This window comes from Rhinatrema bivittatum, chromosome 5 (genome assembly GCF_901001135.1).
Source record: "Rhinatrema bivittatum chromosome 5, aRhiBiv1.1, whole genome shotgun sequence".
Classification (NCBI taxonomy): Eukaryota; Metazoa; Chordata; class Amphibia; order Gymnophiona; family Rhinatrematidae; genus Rhinatrema; species Rhinatrema bivittatum.
Genome location: NC_042619.1, coordinates 329295509 through 329313424, shown reverse-complemented (window position 1 = coordinate 329313424; position 17916 = coordinate 329295509).

The window sequence follows — 17916 nt, the reverse complement described above, 5'->3', positions numbered from 1 at the left end:
GTTAATAATGATTCGGTATTCATAGACTTGCGAAAGCCAAATTGGTTTGAGGTGAGGATGTTGTTTTCGTCAAGATATTCTGTAAGTTGTTTGTTTACAACTTTCTCCATAACTCTGGCAATCAACGGGAGGTTTGCTATGGGTCTAAAGTTTGCTGGGTCTGAGGTGGGTAAGTTAGGTTTTTTGAGGAGCGGCTTGAGCATGGCTAACTTGAGTTGGTTCGGGACATGTCCTTGAGAGAAGGAGCAGTTAATAATGTCTGCTAAAGGTTTGGCTATGGTGTTGGAGATCAGACACAGTTTGTTGTATGGAATGTGGTCTGATGGATGAGAGGATGGTTTTATCTTCTTGAGAATATTCTCTATTTCTAGAGTGGATGTGAGCTCAAAAGTGTTGAGTAGTGTTAGTGAAGTGTTAGTGTTAGGTTGTTTGACATTTGGGTGCGATGGTTGTTGATCTGTTGGGAGTGGTGGTTGAGCGGTTGAGATTGCATATTTGAGTTATGTAGATCCAGTTTTAAAGATTCATAAAAGAGAATTTATGATCCAAGCATTAAGAGGATAAATTCAAACAAATTCAGGACTTAGTAAATATTCTAACTGAAAGTTATTACTTGGTTTTGGTGAATATAGTTACATCCAGATGTCCATATTCAAAAGTGTTTAGCCAGCTAAATGACTATTTGGGCACTTATCCAGCTAAATTCTAGCCAGATAATAAATTGCTGGCTAGAATTAAGCTGGCTAACTACCTGGTAGAGATGTGAATCGTGTCCTTGATCGTCTTAACGATCGATTTCGGCTGGGAGGGGGAGGGAATCGTATCGTCGCCGTTTGGGTGTTTAGAGTATCGTGAAAATCGTTAAAATCGTGAACCGGCACACTAAAACCCCCTAAAACCCACCCCGACCCTTTAAATTAAATCCCCCACCCTCCCGAACCCCCCCCCCAAATGCCTTAAATTACCTGGGGGTCCAGCGGCGGTCCGTAGCTAAATCGGGGGAAGGGGGAGGGCAGGAAAACCGGCACACTAAAACACCCTAAAACCCACCCCCGACCCTTTAAATTAAATCCCCCACCCTCCCGAACCCCCCCCCCCCAAATGCCTTAAATTACCTGGGGGTCCAGCGGCGGTCCGGAACGGTCTCCTGCAATTGAATCGTGTTGTCTTCAGCCGGCGCCATTCTGCGCCGCCATTTTGCAAAATGGCGGCGCAAAATGGCGGCGGCCATAGACCAACACGATTCGACTGCAGGAGGTCATTCCGGACCCCCGCTGGACTTTTGGCAAGTCTTGTGGGGGTCAGGAGGCCCCCCCAAGCTGACCAAAAGTCCCTGGGGGTCCAGCGGGGGTCCGGGAGCGATCTCCTGCCGCGAATCGTTTTCCGTACGGAAAATGGCGCCGGCAGGAGATCGACTGCAGGATGTCGTTCAGCGGGGTCCGGAACCCCCGCTGAACGACCCGGCCCGGGAGCTGTTTTGGAAGCCTCGGCCATGCCCCCGAAATGCCGCCGGGCTGGAACCAGGCCCACGGCCCCGCCCCCGAATGACACGCTGCCGCGACATGCCCCCCGACACGCCCTTGACACACCCCCCCCCAGGAAAGCCCTGGGAACTTAGGGAAGGTTTTCGGGGGGTACGTGCGTATCTTATGCGCGTACCCCTTTGAAAATCTGCCCCTAAGGCTTTTCTCCCAGTAGTCTAGATTCATGATTTTGCTATAAATTTTGCAAGAATCATGCCTGCGATTAAAAAAAAGGGGTGTGGTTAGGCTAATTTTTGTGGTACTGAATTGCTATTTATTGGAAATTGAGCTTAATTTATCACACCCTGTATATCAAGCTAGGCAGAGTACATTTCTTATCTTTGTGTACCTTATCTTTGTGTACCTTTCATCACTCCAAATTACATAAAATCTTCACTGATGTCTACTGTGCTATTTGTACCTCTGACTGTGCATGTAAAACTGTCTCCCCAAAACCTTGCCCACCATCAAAACCTCACCCCAAGTACAGTGGTATAAAAATTTGACTAATATGTATGCCTCCCCAGAGGCTCTCTCTCTCTCCCTCTTCCTGCCCAAAATGGGATTTGCAATAGATGTTACAAATCCCATCTCAGCCATAACATACACCATAACACCAGCCATAACATACACCATAACACCAGGAAAAAAGTAGTTATTTCCGGCATTAAATCGTGCAATAGCATGCATTATGCTATCACACACAGCATTAAATACCCCTCATTTTCATTTACTCTGCCCAAACTCCTCCCAGTTGAATACATTTTTAAAATTTGCATACACATCCTGCGATGTATTGTTTATCGCATGCCTTATGGCGTTATCACAGGTGTTAGAGCTGTAATGCCTGCGATAAGACCCTAATGCCATTGTGTGGTATGAGAAAATATCTTGCTGAATCAGGCCCTAAGTTAGGATAACTGAGAGGAGTTGAGTTAGCTGGCTAACAGGCTGATTCACTGACATGAGCTACCATATTAGTGAATACTCTCCATTACAAACAATGGGAGTGGCGGTAAATAACTTACAGTAAAGCAGTTCCACATTTTAATGAATCAACCTCTAAGTTAGCTGGCAGACAGGGAGATGCATCAAGCTGCATTAGGACATTATTGAGCACTAAAAGCACTTTAACACACAATAAAGGGGTAATGATGTATGATGCTTATCACATAGGGCCTCATTTTCTAAAGTATCGCAGGCCTGCGATACTTTAGGGAATGAGGGGCGGAGGGGCCGAAACAGAGGGCGGGCCTGCGCTAGCTGGCAGTGATGGCACCATCGCGGTGCGATCACTGCTGGTTTCACACCCAATAGCGCCACCATAGGTGGCGCTATTGGGCGCGAACTCGGACACGAAAAGGGCCTTACCTTTTCGTCGTCCGCGGCATCTTTGCGGAGGCGGCACCAGTGACGCCCCGACTCCTCCTCTTCCAGGGCCGACTCCGCCCCCATTTTGCTATCGCGTGTGATCCAGGTGGAAAATGAGGCCCATAGTGCATTAGCATTAAAATATGAAAGGAGTATGCAAATTATGGGAAATTATGCAAATGATGGACTTTTGTAATTTGCAAAAACTACCTCATGATAAAGATGGATTTAGCATGGAAAATAACACTGTTTTCATTTGCGGTATGGTGGAAAAAAATATTTTTTTGCATCACAGAGGCATTTCTCACGCGAAATAGTATTTAATTATGCAAAACGTTATTTAGGTAATTACCCTAACTATATTCATATTTTTATCACAAGACGTAAGCGTACAATATTTCTATTATTTTTACTGTGGCTTAATGCATCTAGGGGTAAATATGGTTGGGCCAAAGACCGGTCATAAAGTTAGCCAGCCATAGTTAGCCGGCTAAATGTAAGATACCCAGATATTTTAATAGTGCAGCTATACCCTAGAGGAAAGGCGAGATAGGGGAGATATGATAGAGACATTCAAATATCTCAAAGGTTCCCATGAACAGAAGGTGTGCCTTTTCCAATGGCCCCCTTGAACGAGGTCATGAGATGAGGGTGAAAGAGGGTAGATTCATGAGTAATAAGAAAATGCCATACTGGGTCAGACCAAGGGTCCATCAAGCCCAGCATCCTGTTTCCAACAGTGGCCAATCCAGGCCATAAGAACCTGGCAAGTACCCAAAAACTAAGTCTATTCCATGTAACCATTGCTAATGGCAGTGGCTATTCTCTAAGTGAACTTAATAGCAGGTAATGGACTTCTCCTCCAAGAACTTATCCAATCCTTTTTTAAACACAGCTATACTAACTGCACTAACCACATTCTCTGGCAACAAATTCCAGAGTTTAATTGTGTGTTGAGTAAAAAAGAACTTTCTCCGATTAGTTTTAAATGTGCCCCATGCTAACTTCATGGAGTGCCCCCTAGTCTTTCTACTATCCGAAAGAGTAAATAACCGATTCACATCTACCCGTTCTAGACCTCTCATGATTTTAAACACCTCTATCATATCCCCCCTCAGTCATCTCTTCTCCAAGCTGAAAAGTCCTAACCTCTTTAGTCTTTCCTCATAGGGGAGTTGTTCCATTCCCCTTATCATTTTGGTAGCCCTTCTCTGTACCTTCTCCATCGCAATTATATCTTTTTTGAGATGCGGCGACCAGAATTGTACACAGTATTTAAGGTGCGGTCTCACCATGGAGCGATACAGAGGCATTATGACATTTTCCATTTTATTCATCATTCCTTTTCTAATAATTCCCAACATTCTGTTTGCTTTTTTGACTGCCGCAGCACACTGCACCGACGATTTCAATGTGTTATCCACTATGACACCTAGATCTCTTTCTTGGGTTGTAGCACGTAATATGGAACTCAACATTGTGTAATTATAGCATGGGTTATTTTTCCCTATATGCATCACCTTGCACTTATCCACATTAAATTTCATCTGCCATTTGGATGCCCAATTTTCCAGTCTCACAAGGTCTTCCTGCAATTTATCACAATCTGCTTGTGATTTAACTACTCTGAACAATTTTGTGTCATCTGCAAATTTTATTATCTCACTCGTCGTATTTCTTTCCAGATCATTTATAAATATATTGAACAGTAAGGGTCCCAATACAGATTCCTGAGGCACTCCACTGTCCACTCCCTTCCACTGAGAAAATTGCCCATTCAATCCTACTCTCTGTTTCCCGTCTTTTAGCCAGTTTGCAATCCACGAAAGGACATCGCCACCTATCCCATGACTTTTTACTTTTCCTAGAAGCCTCTCATGAGGAACTTTGTCAAACGTCTTCTGAAAATCCAAGTATACTATATCTACCAGTTCACCTTTATCCACATGTTTATTAACTCCTTCAAAAAAGTGAAGCAGATTTGTGAGGCAAGACTTGATCTGGGTAAAGCCATGCTGACTTTGTTCCATTAAACCATGTCTTTCTATATGTTCTGTGATTTTGATGTTTAGAACACTTTCCACTATTTTTCCTGGCACTGAAGTCAGGCTAACCGGTCTGTAGTTTCCCGGATCGCCCCTGGAGCCCTTTTTAAATATTGGGGTTACATTTGCTATCCTCCAGTCTTCAGGTACAATGGATGATTTTAATGATAAGTTACAAATGTTTACTAATAGGTCTGAAATTTCATTTTTTAGTTCCTTCAGAACTCTGGGGTGTATACCATCCGATCCAGGTGATTTACTACTCTTCAGTTGGTCAATCATGCCTACCACATCTTCTAGGTTCACCGTGATTTGATTCAGTCCATCTGAATCATTACCCTTGAAAACCTTCTCCATTACGGGTATCTCCCCAACATCCTCTTCAGTAAACACCGAAGCAAAGAAATCATTTAATCTTTCCACGATGGCCTTATCTTCTCTAAGTGCCCCTTTAACCCCTCGATCATCTAACGGTCCAACTGTCTCCCTCACAGGCTTTCTGCTTCGGATATATTTTAAAAAAGTTTTTACTGTGAGTTTTTGCCTCTACAGCCAACTTCTTTTCAAATTCTCTCTTAGCCTGTCTTATCAATGTCTTACATTTAACTTGCCAATGTTTATGCTTTATCCTATTTTCTTCTGTTGGATCCTTCTTCCAATTTTTGAATGAAGATCTTTTGACTAAAATAGCATCTTTCACCTCCCCTTTTAACCATGCCGGTAATCGTTTTGCCTTCTTTCCACCTTTCTTAATGTGTGGAATACATTTAGACTGTGCTTCTAGAATGGTATTTTTTAACAACGACCACGCCTCTTGGACATTTTTTACTTTTGTAGCTGCTCCTTTGTTTTTTTCTAACAATTTTTCTCATTTTATCAAAGTTTCCCTTTTGAAAGTTTAGCACGAGAGCCTTGGATTTGCACACTGTTCCTTTTCTAGTCATTAAATCAAATTTGATCATATAATGATCACTATTGCCAAGTGGCCCCACCACCGTTACCTCTCTCACCAAGTCCTGTGCTCCACTGAGAATTAGATCTAAAATTGCTTCCTCTCTCGTTGGTTCCTGAACCAATTGCTCCATAAAGCTATCATTTATTCCATCCAGGAACATTATCTCTCTAGTGTGACCCGATGATACATTTACCCAGTCTATATTGGGGTAATTGAAGTCTCCCATTATTACTGCACTACCAATTTGGTTAGCTTCCCTAATTTCTCTTAGCATTTCCCTGTCCATCTCACCATCTTGACCAGGTGGACGGTAGTATACCCCTATCACTGTAGTCTTCCCTGACACACAAGGGATTTCTACACATAAAGATTCAATTTTGTATTTAGTCTCATGCAGGATGTTTATCCTGTTGGACTCTATGCCATCCCGGACATAAAGCGCCACACCTCCTCCCGACTGCTCCTCTCTGTCATTGCGATAATCTTAGGAAATATTTCTTTACAGAGAGGGTGGTGGATGCATGGAATATCCTCCCATTGGAGATGGTGGAGATAAATAGGCTAAATACAGGGGAAGGCTAAAAAAGTGATGATAAATTATTTGGATGGATGGCCAGACTGGATGGGCCAGATGGTCTTTTTCTGCTACCATGTTATTTGCTTCTATGTTTCAATAGCATTTTGCTGTAAAAAGTGAATATATGACAAGCATATGAACATATGCTTACTCCTATCCATGACACTATTGAAAATAAAGGATTCAGTGATTGGGTAGTCATGAATAGACTTGCATTGAAATACATTCCTATACACCCTGCTTTCTCTTTAAGAGAGCCACCAAGGCTTTGCTTTCAGAAGGATGAAGAAAGAAGAATACATTTCTGAATATTCAGTGCTGATTCCAGACAGATCTCCTTAATGAAGTACCTGATCTTGCCTGCCAAAAAATATTTCAAAGTATTGAAGCAGACAAAAAGACTCCACATTACCTCTGTTCATCCTTAAAGATTCCGAGATAATATTATGAACAACGCTACTACTATTAATTGTGTAAGTTGTAATAAACAATAATGATTGTTAAGAAGCCTATTTAGTTCTTGTTCTATTATCAAATCTTTTAGGCAATGCAAAAGCAGGTAACCAAAATAGTGACAACTTGTTCTAAATCTTATTAATTAGAAATCTATATCTATATACACACACACAGATACATATCTCGAAAGCAAGGTTTCCTTTATTATTGTACTTCTCACTAAACATTCTGCTCAAACTACATAGAGTCAACAGAGCTCAAACATTTCTTTACTTCTTATTACTAGAGGGCACCTGCCCTTATCCCACCTTGTTCTTAAAACCTGCAACAATTGTTGCTTCCATCATGCCTTCTTCATTTTGAAATATAATTTGTCTGTGTCTTGAACCTACCCATTTGAAAATTATTATTATTATCTATTTTTCTGAATATCCTAATCAATGCAAAAGATTTGCTTTCTAAGTATTTATAGATTTAAGGTATTTGAAGGCCTAATTTTCAAAGTCATTCATATGCATAAAACATGTTTGGTTTTTTGCACATAAAAACCCTGCGACTAGAATGAGGGAACAAGGCACAATAGGGGTGGAGTGGCCAGAGAGGTTCAGGGAGGGGTAGCCCATCAGAAACAATGAGGTAGGGAGCAGAGAGGGGGCAGAGTTGGGGGAGGCTCAGGGAGAAAGAGGGAGGAGGGAAGGGTCAGGCAGCTTGTGATTGGCTGAGGCAGGGAATTCAAATGGGTGCCTCTCTATCAAGGGCACCCCTTTTGCCCTGGTTCGCTGCCTGGCCAGCATCTGCCCCAATTCTTTGCTTGGCCCACTATTATACCTCCAATTCTGCATAAGGTAGGTTTTTCAACTCATTCTCATCATGGGGTTTATGCTTGCTGGCTGCCCACTTGTTCTCAGGTTCAAACAATTTAAATTCTGCACACTAATTTTATAGCAGCTCTGTCCCTCCGGCATTTAAAAAAAAAAAAAAAGCAGGCATTCGGATCTGCATGGCACTGCTTGTGCCTTAGAGGCCCTGATCTGCTGCAGGGGACCAGAATCAGTTTGGAATTGGATTTGGTCAGGTTTCCACCCCGATCGGCTGCCATTACCGGGGGTGGGGGTGGGGGTGTGTGTGCCTGCTGGAGGGCCGGGGGTTGGTTGGGCTGCTGCTCCGATTGGCAGCTGAGGCCAGGGTCTGCCAAAAAGCCGGGGTCATCTAGTCTGCCGGGGATTGCAAGGGTAACAGGAGCACTGGACTGAGAGCCAACACAGACTGCAGCGTCTGGGGCGGCACGTTTGATAGCAGCCCTGTCAATCCTGAGGTTTCTGGTAGCTGCAGACAGGTTGAATCAGATTGGGGCTTGTGACAAGCAGGGCTCTTGGCAGCCCGATGGAAGCCCAATGGGAACTTTGGGTGGCCATCTTTGTTGGGGGCAGCCCTAAAAGATTGAATGGGCATTATCATTGTTGAGGAAAGAAAGAAGCACTCGGCAGCCATCTTGGTTGAGGGACGTAGGCTTCCCTAGGTTGCCATCTTTATTTGGGATAGTATGCAATTCCCTTAGTGGCCATCTTTAGTTAGGGCAGTGCAGGTAATATAAACATAAGAACATGCCTTCTGGGTCAGACCAAAGGGCCATCAAGCCCAGCATCCTGTTTCCAACAGTTTCCAATCCAGGCTATAAGTACCTGGCAAGTACCCAAAAACTAAGTCTATCCCATGCTACCGATGCTAGCAATAGAAGTGGCTATTTTCTAAGTCAACTTGATTAATAGGAGGTAATGAACTTCTCCAAGAACTTATCTTAAACGTTTTTGAACCCAGCTACACTAACTGCACTAACCACATCCCCTGGCACCAAATTCCAGAGTTTAATTGTATGTTGAGTGAAAAAAAAACTTTCTCCGATTAGTTTTAAAAGTGCTACATGCTAACTTCATGGAGCGCCCCCTAGTCCTTCTATTATCCATCATATTCCAGATCATTTTTAAATATATTGAAAAGCACAGGTCCCAGTATAGATCCCTGAGGCACTCCACTGCTCACCCCCCTCCACTGAGAAAATTGTCCATTTAATCCTACTCTCTTTTTCTTGTCTTTTAACCAGTTTGTATTCCACGAAAGGACATCGCCACCTATCCCATGACTATTTTTCTTAGAAGCCTCTCATGAGGAACTTTGTCAAATGCTTTCTGAAAATCCAAATACACTACATCTACCAGTTCACCTTTTTCTACATGTTTATTAACCCCCTTCAAAAAAGTGAAGCAGATTTGTGAGGCAAGACTTGCCTTGGGTAAAGCCATGCTGGCTGTGTTCCATTAAACCATGTCTTTCTATATGTTCTGTGATTTTGATCTATAGAACACTTTCTACTATTTTTCCTGGCACTGAAGTCAGGCTAATTGGTCTGTAGTTTCCTGGATCACCCCAGGAGCCCTTTTTAAATATTAGGGTCACATTAGGCTATACACATTATGGCTGGGGGCGGTTGTTACACTAGGGCAGTGATAGCGAACTCAAGTGCCACAAACAGGCCAGGTTTTCAGGATATCCACAATGAATATGCATGATATAGATTTGCATATAATGGAGGCAGTGCATGCACATCTTTCTCAGGCATATTCATTGTAGATATCCTGAAAATCTGGTCTGTCAGTGGCACTCGAGGACTGGAGTTCGCCATCACTGCACTAGGGAGAAGTCATGTACAAAATAAGTAACAAAATAAATAAATAAAAAAATTGGTATTCCTGCCTCGTTTTCCTTCTTTCACTTCTAGCATTGAAGTTTCCAGGCAGCTGCAGCAGTGAGGTATTTGGATGGCTCCGAAGGTAAAGGATACATCCTAAGTGTGACCCTGTGCTCATGTGAGCAAAGCCTGGGCAGTAGCCCCAGAGAATGAGAAACCAAGGGATGGAAGATCACAGAAGACTAGCAGGACCATGGACCCGATGCCATGAGGAAGAAGAAGATCGTCAAACAGGGATCGCCGTTGCAGCAACAATGGCACCCCTGGACAGGACAGTCAGACATCGAATAACTCATGTCGGGGCTTTGTCAGCAGGCGGAGACACATGGCACTAGCTTCGGCAACATTTGATGAGCCAACGGTCCCTGAAGGTGGCCAACAGATAGCAAGGGCAGGGGTGCCCCGCAGGATGACAATAATCCTTCCTTGCCAAAACGCCGTAGAAGTCCCCAATTGTGGAATGGAGATAAGGCGGCAGTTGGAGTGATTCTGACACTGACTCATCCCCTGATAGTAGCGACAAAGAGCCAGCTCTGGTCAAAGTTATGCAGAATGCATAAAAATCATTTAAGAAGAAACATTTGTCAGGGAGAGCTGGCTCAGCTGCAAGGGTTTGGGGCGCATCTAGTGGGTCCTTGGTGGCGCTAGGTTCTTCAAACCCTCTGGGTGGCCCCACCTTGAGCAGTCGGTTTCTACACATACACTCAAGGAGGAAATCTTGTGTGGGGTTAAGGAAGGAGGAGGTGAAATAAAGGAGAAGAGATCAACAATTCTAAAAAATGTACAAAATTGGGTAAATGCTTTTCACATATTCATGAGCATAGTAGTAGTAGAGCATGAGGCAGAACAGGCTCCCTACTTGATTAGATACTTTGACACAATCTTGAAGGCGCATAAGTGGGGTGGTTGGGCTTGGTTGAATTATGACATTAAGTTCTGGAGAAGCATAGCCAAAGCAGCTCTATTTTGTGGATATACAGAATGTTTGACCTTTGGCTAGATGAGATGACAACACTAGGGATGTGCATTCGTCCTGATCAGCCTCCCCAAAAAATGAAGTGGATTTTCCCAAAATTTTGGGAAAATTCATTTTTTCAGGGTTAGTACGAAATTTGGGGTGGCCGAATAAAATAGGCCTGAACCGCGGGGAAATGAAATTTCCCGCAGCGGGCCAATAATGATGGTCGAACTGAAAGGTTCGGCCGAATCACATCTCTAGATGACACACAAGGCATTCTTGACTGAGAGGCCAATGTTCAACATAGGTACCTCTCGGGATAGAACATTGAAGTCCTCTGAGAGGCAATTCAATGCCAGTGATTGCACATTAACCAACTGCAAATTCAAGCACATGTTCTCCTCCTGCAGCCTTGGCCTTCACCTGGACAATCAATGCTGAGGCGTGAGAGATCATATACAGCAACCCCCCACTGTTGTTCACAGCAGTGAAGGCCTTAGCACCAATACCAGTCAACATTAACGCCATGAAGCCCTGGCTTTTGCTCTACAGAGTAAGGCTGCAGAGCTCATGGTGGGTTTCATGGCCAGTTTTCCTATTCCATGCCTTTCTGACCACTCAGCTCAGATTTTTCTCATTCGCAATACACAATTGCTATTTGCCATGAGGCTGAGGCAGAGAAAAATATCTCTTCCAGTCACGATGGGCAGATTTGTGGGCCTTTTCAAATCCTCCCCTTTCACAAACATAGTGATATCCCCATTAGGAATGGTTCAGAAGAAGGAGCCTGGGAAGTTCAGGCTCATTCACAATTTATCCTATCCACCAGGAAATTCTGTGACTGATCTGATTGACTATTGTGTTCAGTATCTTAAGCATCTTTTGATCCAGTGATAGCAATCATCAGGGAAGCAGGTGACCAGATTCAGCTGGCAAAGGTGGACATAGAGTCCACATTTTAGCTGTTGCCAGTTCACCCTGAATCCTTTAACCTATTTTGATTGGTGCATCCCAATGGACTGCTTGATAGCATGTGCCTACTTCGAGCTATTTAGCTTTTTCCTACAGTGGGTGGTTGAGTAGTGTTCGGAGTCCACACGGATGGTGCACTATCTTGACAATTTCTTATTAGTAAGTAGGCATGTGCTAGACTGCAAAAACCTATTGGCCACATTCCAGGCTGTTGCAGAGGAATTCGGCTTCCCACTAGCCAAGGAGAAAACAGAATGGCCTTCCAGATTGATAACCTTCTTAGAAATAGAGTTAGATGTGGATGCGCAGATCTCAAAACTACCTAGTGACAACATTTTAAAACTACATGAGGCTATCCAGGACTTATGTAGTGCTAGGAAAGTAACCTTGCATCAGTTTCAGTCCCTTATAGGGCTTCTCAGCTTTACATCTAGAGTTATCCCAATGGGAAGGGCTTTCTTGTGTAGGTTATCCATGGCTACAGCAGGTGTTGTCAAAAAACATCATCGCATTAGGGTTATGAAACTGATCAGGCGGGTCTTGCATATATGGGAACTTTTTCTCTGGGATTTCAATGAAGTAACTTTTTGGTAGGACCCCCCTAGGTGGAATACCAAACTGGAGTTGTTCACAGATGCTTCAGGTGGCATAGGTTTTGGCATATATTTCAGGGGAGCCTGGTGTGCCGAACTCTGGCCCCCAAGTTGGCATGAGTGCGGGATTACCAGGGAATTGAAATTTTTTGAACTGTTTCCTATTATTGTTGTCCTTAAGCTGTGTGGCAGTGTATTGTCCAAGTCAAGTATCATGGGCTATCTGCAATGTCTTTTGAAGCTAACACACTCATTACACAGTGCTTACGTGCTTGTGTTATAATATTACATGCCACGCAGTGCACATTTCTGGCATTGAGAATAATATTGCTGATTTTCTTTCCCACTTCCAGTGGGTGTCTTTCAGATGCTATGCTCTAGAGGCAGATCATCTCCCAACTTCTATACCAGACGAGACATGACAGCTTGTCCCCTCGACATTTGGGAGTTGATCTTAGGCTCACTGACTGAAAACACAAGGAACAGTTATTGCCAAGCATTGTTTGAGTTCCAGACCTTCCTCGGGGACAAAGTCATGTCAGGGATAAGGCCCATACCACCTGCCTCGTTGATCAGATACATCCTGTATTGTAAGGAGCCGGGAACAACCAGATCTTTAGTAGACACCCGTTTGGCAGGCCTATTGTTCTTTTCCATAGTGTTGGGAATCCCCAGCTGCTCTGATTTATTTCCAGTGAAAAGATTCATGATAAACTGGCAAAGGAAAAAGGCAGGCCATGGGACTTAAGGCGACCCATCACGTACTACCTGTTGACTCACCTCCTAGTGGCCCTTGACACTGTCTGTTTTGGTGGTTTTGAGGCCTGCCTTTTTTTCTGTGCTTTCTCTTTACCATTCTATGTGGCACTACATGTGAGTGAATAAGCAGCCCCTTCATCCGTGAGACCAGGTGTAGCTAGTTTGCAGCGGGCCAATGTAGCACTAGAACATAAAAAACTTGTGCTGTGCATTCATAGGTTGAAAACTGACAAAAACACAAAGGGTACCAAGGTGAGGGCTCCTGCCCAATCTGTTGCACAAAATTCTATCTAGGTCTGTGCCCTCCTCTCAACAGGTAGCTATGGTTACACGCCGATGGTAGCCTTATTACTCAAAATTAATTCTGGTAGATGCTACGTTTAGCCTTGCAGGCTAGTGGCATATTCATGGAAGGTTATGGTACTCATATTGAGGCGTATTGAGGTGGCTATCATGGCAGCCGAATTGGGTCTGCGTTCTGAGGAGATAATGTCCATCAGCAGATGGCATTCAGGGAGGTTCAGTTGATATGTTAGGCCAGAAGAATATTTTAGGCGTTTGTCTTGCAACTTGTGCTGTCTATTTCAGGTGTGATGTCACGAATGTGCTTCATCTGGATAATAAGGCACTCTTATGTGCAGTGCGTGCATAGGAGAGCCATTGATTGACCTGTTGGCAAGCACCTAGGCATGGCCCCACATCGCCTGTTACTGATCTGGAAAGGGATTCTGGGGATGAGGTGGGATGAGGTAGGAAAAGTTTATGCCGACCATTCTACACATGGTAAAAATGTATCCGCCCCCCCCCCCCCCCATTGCGATGATTATTTATCTGGAAGGCAATGGCTTAACAGCTACATATAGCATGCAGCTAATAAAAAAAATTACAAAGAGATTTCATCAACATGTCAGGTATGTTACCACAGTCAGTCATCATTTGGTCCTGTATCACCCCTGGACAGATTTGGAGGGGGGAGCGGTCACCTCAGGCGATGGAGAGAGCTAGAAGGAAAATTAACAGGTGGATGTGTAGATTTATGCCCACTGTTCAGGGGCTCTATACCTGACATGAATTGTTGGACAAGAGCCCAGGTTTGTTCCGGCCAGACAGGGTGCATTTGTCTGACATCGGCTGGGATATCTCTAATAGTGACTTACAGAATATGTTAGAGATACTGCTAGACAGATTGGCCACAGCTAGGAGAGTGGGGGTTCCCTGGCAAATGTGATCCATTACCAGGGTACAGTGGCATGGTGACCAGTGAGTTAACAGGGCCCCCTCCTAATATAACTTCCCATTCACATTATTCTGACTCTAAGGCAGCTGCCCTCTGGGGAGAGCAAGGTGGAGGGAGACCAGGGACATGACAGGGCCAGTGGCCCAACAGATTGAGATTCAGACCATGATAGGGCCAGCGGCCTAATACATCGATATCCAGACTCCTTGGCACTTTGACAGCAGCCAGGAGAAAGGAAAATGGGCACAGCAGGAGCAGCACTCAACCAAAGTCAACTGACTTCTATGGTCGGGACCTTGGTAGGCCAGTGACCCCAGTGACGCTTCGGCTTCTTCAGCCGGATGTATCTTGTTTTGCCAACGGCTTGTTGGCTTATTGGTTTTGGATGTTGGTCACCAGTGATTATGTGATAGTAATGATAATGTTTTAGTGTGTAATTATGTTGTTTCATTGTTGCTAAATTTCTTTGCTTTGCTGTGAGGCACTTTTCATAACTGCATGGGGGCAATTAATTCAAGATACAAGGGGGCTCTGGGGTGGGGGTGGGGGTTAAGGCAGGGGGGAAGGGGAACGGAATGAAGGCCTAACCCCTGCCTATATTGAGGCTATATCAGAACAGCCACAGGCCCAGTGCACATAGAAAGGTGCTTTTGACCTGGTTTTGAGTATATTTTTACATGAACTGGGCATATGTTTGTATTTTCAAAAGCATGTATGTAAGTTGCCATGACCCTTTTGGTAGCCGGTAATTTTGTGCATGGACAATTCTGTGCATACCAAGCCAAATAAGGAAGGTTTGCATCCATTTTCATTGAAAATCCTCATAAAGCTAAAGTACATGCAGAATGTTTACATCTCTTTGCACCCTTTCAATCTTTTGGTACTAGCTACCAACTTATCACTATTTTACTCCACAATCACCGCAAGGTTTCTCTACTAGTTGGTGCGTATCAGTATTTCACTCACCATCGTACACCAATTTCTTGGATTTCTTTACCCCAACGTTATCTTTATTTTTATCTTTATTTAAAATTTGTTTATCATCTATAAACTAGGTGATGTACAAAGGAACCACAAGAAACCAAAAACATACATAAAACCATGTACAAATACAGAACATAAACAGATCAGACAAAATCCAGAAAAATCTTAAGGACTAATAAAATACCTGGCTGAAAAGCCATGTTCTTAAGGAAATCTTGAAGGACTTCACACTGATTCTGTAGTTTTTTGCATTGAATCATTCAACCACTCCTTGAGCTTCCTTAGATCGCATCTCATTCTTTTTTTTATCTTTATTTTTATGGAAGTTTAATATTATTTCAAATACACTCATATTTGAATAGAAAAACAGAGGTTATATTGCTAATAAAAAAGTAATTGTAAAATAATAATAAGAAAATATCACAGCAATATCCTCTTAGTAAACATAAATATAATGGGGGAGAAGAAAAAAAGTCTAAGGGCAAACAGACCATTCAAATCAGGAAAAAAAGAAGTAAAGAGAAAAAGACAGCATTCTTGACTTGCATTACCTACTCAAATAATCCTCCTCTTAAGAAGGTTGAGGGGAAACAATGCACCTAGCCTCAATAAAGTCCTTCAATTGAACAGGGTCAAAGAAAACATATCTAACTGTATTCATTACAGCAATACATTTACATGGATATCTAACAACACAAGAAGTCCCCAAAGCTAACACATCTTGTCGCATAACAAGACATTTTCTTCTATGCTCCTGAGTAGACCTAGTTAGGTCAGGAAAAACCCAAATCTTCTCCCCTTTAAACAGAACTTCGCGTTTATGAAAAAATAGATGAAGAATATTGTCTCTGTCATGTAAGAACATAAAAGAGACTAGCAAAGTAGCTCGGTTATGAGATGGCAAAGCAGAATTCTCAAGGAACTCGGTTAAATTCAAAAAAGCTTCTTGCTGTGTTCTATCCATATTTTTCTTAGTAGATGGCACATAATGAACCTTTTGAATGGGGGGATAGGCTGACTCCTGGATTTGCAGGTCTTCTTTCATACAAAGCTTGAACATTTCAATTGGAGAAAGTAATGGAATGTGAGGAAAATTCAAAATATGTAGATTCAAGTTCTTAGAAATTTTGTCCAAGCTTTCTAATGTATGTGATACCACAGTAGATGCCTCTGCTTGTTTAGCTTGCAGTTCTTTAATCTCAGAGACTGATTCTCCAATTTAAAGATAGAACCTTCACATGCAGCCATTCATTGTTCTTGATTCAAACATTTAGAGTGAATATCTAATGTTATTGTGACCAAAGATGAAACAGACTTCTCAACTGATATAAGGACGCCCCATAAACCATCCAAAGTCACTCAGAGCATCTCTAACCTGAAGAATGTTGAATGTGTCCCGAATCTGCTGTAAGCCAGAGACTTTGCTAGGTAAGGGAAACTCCACCCACTGCCAGAGCACCAGGAACTGCTCCCTCAAACAGCCTGCCTCCTGGGTTGGCTGGAACTGCTCTGCCACTTTCAGCTGCGATCCCTCAGCAGCAGTAGAGACATAAATGTCACCCGAAGAACAGGAGAAATGGAGAATTGCGCTTGCTCCAGCGAATCTACTCCCCGGCAATGACTGAGTGACCGGGCAGATCAATACCTCACTTCTCATTCTATCTATTCCCACAGGGTTGCCTATACCTGTTGCAGATCTTAGTTTCATCTGCAAAATGGTAGCTTTTTCTAACTAACCCCTCTCCAATATTCCTCGCAAAGATATTGAACAGACAAGGCCCAGGACAGATCCTTATGATATTCCCCTATTCATCCATCTATTTCAGAATAAATTCCATTTACCTTTGTTTCTATCATTCACTGATTTCCCATCTAGTTCACCAACTTAGTAGATTTTAAAAGCCCGGCGCATGCATTCATTGAGGGTTGCATGCACGTCAGGATTATGTGCACTGACCAACTTTTAAAAACCACCCCGATGCATATGTGTCTCCTGCAGTTCGCACATCTCAATGGATTTAAAAAAAGGGCTGCAAGTAAATCCTACTTTATTTTCATTCATAAAATATATGCATGCATATTTTTAAAATAGATAGGTAAAGTTATTCAATGCATTGATATTTTTATTCTATGTATTGCAAATATTCTCGCATAAGCCTACATTAGTGCATATTTTGAAGTGTAGAGCCATATGTACTTCATAAAATGCACATATATCATACAATTGGGTAACAAAATGCAAGCATAGATCTGCTCATGGCTAATAGGTGCATATATGCTGCCACATGCATATAGATATCTGTTCTTATGTTCTTATGTTCTTATCTATAATATCTATACATTATAATATCAAAATGTTTGCTGAAATCCAAATAATTACGGTGCAATTTTCAAACTGCATGTTCATGCTTCTCTTTCGAAAACTATTGTGGGTACGAAGTACATACAAATATTTGCACCTGCTTTCTGTGTGGCAGAACTTTTATAGAAACTCATGTAGATTTGCAAATACAATCTACACATATTTGTTATTATCTGGTATGGTTGTGGACCCTGGATCATAGTGAGAGCTGACTCCACCCACAGGAAGGGATCCTGTAAGGACTCACCATGACAGGGGTGGTCTCAGCAGAGAAGGACACAGAACAGGTGAGACTTTATTATACTGGAATCGTGGGTGGTACCCACAGCATGGAGAGAAGACACAGTCCAGAGTAGTAAGGCTGCTCAATGTTGATAC